The sequence below is a fragment of the Manduca sexta genome, chromosome 3 (assembly GCF_014839805.1).
Source record: "Manduca sexta isolate Smith_Timp_Sample1 chromosome 3, JHU_Msex_v1.0, whole genome shotgun sequence".
NCBI classification, from domain to species: domain Eukaryota; kingdom Metazoa; phylum Arthropoda; class Insecta; order Lepidoptera; family Sphingidae; genus Manduca; species Manduca sexta.
The window spans coordinates 5,429,216-5,433,931 of record NC_051117.1 but is presented as its reverse complement, the minus strand read 5'-3'; positions in this window follow the sequence as shown (position 1 = coordinate 5,433,931).

Here is a 4,716-nt window from a genome sequence, read left to right as displayed (position 1 = left end):
AGCTAGTTTCAATTACTAAACACAACGAGGAAATCCATCTTAAGGGATACTTAGGTCAATAGGTAAAACAATACGAGTTACCTGAACATTCGTGTGTTGGAGCGTAATCGCGAATCTCCAACTGCAATCTACTTCGGCAAGTAAAACATAAATGTATACTTTTGTAGTCCGTAATTATATCCAACAACATTATAAAACAAGAAACAACAACGCATTACATTCAGAAGTTATGGGTTCCAAAAATTAAAGACTTATATGAAAGGGAAATGCTGGCACAAATCAGTGACTAACCGCCATTTTAAAACAAAAACCCCAGTCGCTTTTTTTGATTCACCGCGAAAATAGACCAATCAGATTTATTTTTTTTGACATAGTTACTAATGATTTATTTTGATTGGTTCACTTTCGGAATCGGATTGAAGATTGAGATTGATATCGTTTATTAGAAACGGCTGTTAATAATCGTAACAACCAGTTAGATGAGGATTTTATTTTATATATTTATTACTTTTTTCAGCACACTTAACAATACGATTACAATAATTTAATGAAATGAAATGATTTATTTGAATCTCTAAAATGTTATACATTATTTAGATTCAGTCAATATTAACTCTACCACCAGTTCGGAAAGCAGTTTTCACCAGAGAAGAACGGGCAAGAAACTCTCGTGTTGCTCTTTTCAACATCAGTTTAAGGTAAAGACTACAGTACATGATAAAGAAAGGAGAGAAAAAAGAAATACAATTGGTTTTTTCTTGTTGTTTAAAGCAGTTCATTTATATGCTCGTAAAATAATTTAAATATTATAACTTATAGCTATAATGTAAGCCTAGCTTAGAAAAACTCAACATGTATATTAAATTGAACCTAAAAGTATTAAGCAATTAAGGATTGTAAATTTCTAATACTCAAAACACAGAGCAAAACAATAAGTAGCCCCGGATCTAGGGGTAAGCCGGGGCCGTGCCTCGGGCAGCGAATATATAAGGCGACAAATTCACACTTGGCAGACACATACACAACTCATCATTAATGCCACTTGGACTACTGATACGTTCAGTACATTAAACGCATAAATTACGCGGGGCGCGAAATGATCATGATTATGACAAAGGTAAAATATAGCCGCGGGCGGCATTTTCCAGACCTCCAAAAATTCAAGTACCAGGACTGACAATAAGCAATGTTACCTGCTCAATCTTTTGATTTCAATTCTAGCACAGTATTGAAACTGGGCATGAATCACAGTGTTTACCGTTGTCGTGCATATGTCAGTGTCGCGCACATTATCCCGCGCCGGTAATCCGACGTCGGTACTCTGTTGGTAAATTGTATAAATCATGCGAGGCCGAGGCGTAATCTTTCGCGACGTTAATCCACCACACCGTTATTCTTGGTCGTTCGACATCTAATGGTAGATATATTTATACTATACAATCAGCAAATATGTATAGCAGTTAATAAACATATAAATAATCAATTTAATTTCAGTAGTTATACTAAATTCAGAGGATGTAAATAGAAAGTACGTTAATAGACGCTTATTTGCAAATAATGCCTTTGTTGGATATCAAGTACAATAAAGATGATTATTAAAGTGTGTGATTTAAAACTTGTTATGATACTTGCAGTTATCTGTATTCATTTGGGACATGGTTAGTGATATTTCGCAAGTAAATCATGGATATTTCGGCCTTTAAAATAATATGACGAAATTTAGGCAAAATATCCATGATTATTAATTATTTTACGTTTTTCTTCAACTGCGAGAACTAATCACTAACTAGACGTGAATTTAAATTCTTTACTTGCCAATACTTGTTTAGTTACCCAGATTAAAAGCCGAAACAAAATGTATGAAAATGGACCTTGAGCTACCACCTTAACTTTGATATTTACAAACTTTATATTTGTTTTACGAGCATCATGTTTATAATTACTGCAAATCACAAATCAGTTATCAAGCCCTCGCCTGTTATGTACCTAAAGTCAACTAGTCGATATTTAATGTTTTTTGTTTTGGTAAACCACACGTTTTTATTTGATCCACATAAAAAATCCAATCTGTATCGATATATAAAAGTATAAATTTACTCTACGGTAACAATAGCAGATTTAAAAAATGGGAATTAAGTAAACACATGCACACATCGCGCCTATATCCCCCAAGGGCTATGCAGTCGTGTATCAAAGCACCTAATTTTTGCCTGTGTGTTTTGTCCCATGATATGATGAGGGGCGAACCTATTGACATATCAGGCACAAAATCCAGACTTCGGCCTGATACTTAGCAGATAAAACCCAATATCACTTTGCCCGACCCGGGTTTCGAATCCAGAACCTCAGAGCGGTATGATACTGCACACGCAATATAACTAAGCAACCGAGACAGGTCAGAATTAAATAACGCCGTTCTTTTTAAAATTCGCACTGTAGTGTCCGTGTTCCATTCCATTGTTTGAAACGTGCACACATATTTTATAAATTTCAATCGAAAATATCGATATAAAACACCCTATTCATAGCAATCAACCAACTGTCACGGTTTTAGACTCCAACTAGAACGATGGACCAGAACAATATGATATCTATTGCGCTATTAAAAACTCGTACAATCTGCTTAATTAAATATCGCGCGATATCAGGAATAGGTAGCTTATTTAGTCCTCCGCAACCCCATCTATCATAGAGGATTCCACGGTAAAAACCTAAGTATTGTTTTATGCTAAACTGTTTGAACATTTCAATTTTGCGATTTTATTTCGATAATTCATTTCATTAATATATCATGTTTGGAATGAGCTTGGCATTACATAAATACTGACAGTGATCGATTTTGTACGGAACGAGAAAATAAAATAAGGAACTATAAATGAAATATCTGATTACCGACTATGATTCCAAAAGTTCCGAACATTTTAATGAATAAATATTTGATACCGCATTGGTCTGCCAGCATACCAGGCACAACCATGATGTTATGAGTTCGATTTATAAGCAGAGCAAAAATTTTGAGGTTTTTAATTCCTAAACATGCCGGGTTGCATGAAATTGGAATTCATGTCCGAAAAGGATATGTTATAACCTACCATAATTCATTGTACTTTAATGATGAGACGAATGTGCTTCTCACCTAATGGTAAGCGATACAACTGCTCATAAGCAGTAGTGCCATAAATAACTTTGAGTTACAAAGTACTGCGTTACACTCCACTGCGTCACCCTGAGACGTAGGATGATAATACTCATAATGGCTCTTTTTACCTCCCAAGATACATTTACCGCAGTGTGATGGGATATAGGTTTAACAAAGAGTGAGCTCACTAATTACTACTCTGTCTAATGCTTTGAAGAATTGAGGCCTAAAACTACCCGCAAAAATACCCCTTCGCCCATCCTAAGGAGTTCCCATCCTACCTCCATTTCCTTCCCCACTCTCAACCAGGCCTCTGTAGTCACAAAGCCGGGAGACTTTAGTATCCCGGTTGCGTGTTTCCCCGCTGTTGACTGCAGGACACCACCAAAAAACCTTTGAAGACCAATTTATAAACTGATTTTTATATTTCTTTCGAAACCCAAAAAAAGACGAACAAAAGTCATTGCATCCGTTACATTTTATATTTATGCAACTTTTTAGTATTATGAAAACCAGTGTAGATGCGCCTCACAGTCTGCTCCAAGGTGACTGTACAACGAGTAATCAAGTTTCTTACATTGTAATAACTGTTTTATAATTCCTTTTTCTTACCTAGAGTAAGTACAGGTTATTTGCCAGGAATAATGATAATAATACAATATTAACCAGCTCTGGAAAAAACGCTTTGAACGTTTTTTAAACGTAATGCGAGTAGAGACAACAATAAATAGCTTTAGTTTAGATCGAATAAATAAAGAGAAAGAAATAACGAAACGGAGTTAAAGTTAAAGTTATTGAAAGTTAGCATACGGGTAAACTATGCCCTGGATTAACATACAGGCTACTTTTTATCTCGATAATATGGTCCCATGGAAAATAATTGATTTTTTTATTTTGATATTTAAATAGATGGCGCTATGCAGCTATTTGTATGCGCTAGTTGTTTTAGACTATATGTGATATATAATATGTTTTAAGGTTTTAATACTTTAGTACATCATTTTTCTAAACCTTTTTATTACTTAAAATAATGACCGCCCGCTCGTTTCGTTCCTAGTTGTTTTAAATCCATCCAAAGGTTGTGTTGAAGAAATCGCCGATAGCGATAAGACAGCTATTTGTACTTCCTGTTATTTCATTATCTCTATTGTATATTTACTTTTCTGTACAATTTGATATATTTAAGAGTTTAAATAAATAAATATGCATTGTTACAGTATTTTAGGGATTTATGCAGTGAGAAAAACTTTTCAAGCAAGCGGATCCGCCAGCAACACCTAGTAAACAATAAAAATAATATTTAGAACACAGTAGCACTCATTCGACATACTCAAAGATTTCTTTAAAAACTTTCCGTAGATTGCAGTTTGTAACAAAAGGTTACGATGTCTTGTTACATTGTAAAATAAAGACACATTGTGCAAAATATATATGACAAAATAGGGATGGCAAAGCATTTGTAACATACTGAAGAGCTAAATTTAAAAATTACAAAGTAGAGTATTGTGTATAGCGTTGTAGAAATCTCAAATCCCCAGTGATCCTACTGGATCCGAAGATATAGGCATGCCTAGGGA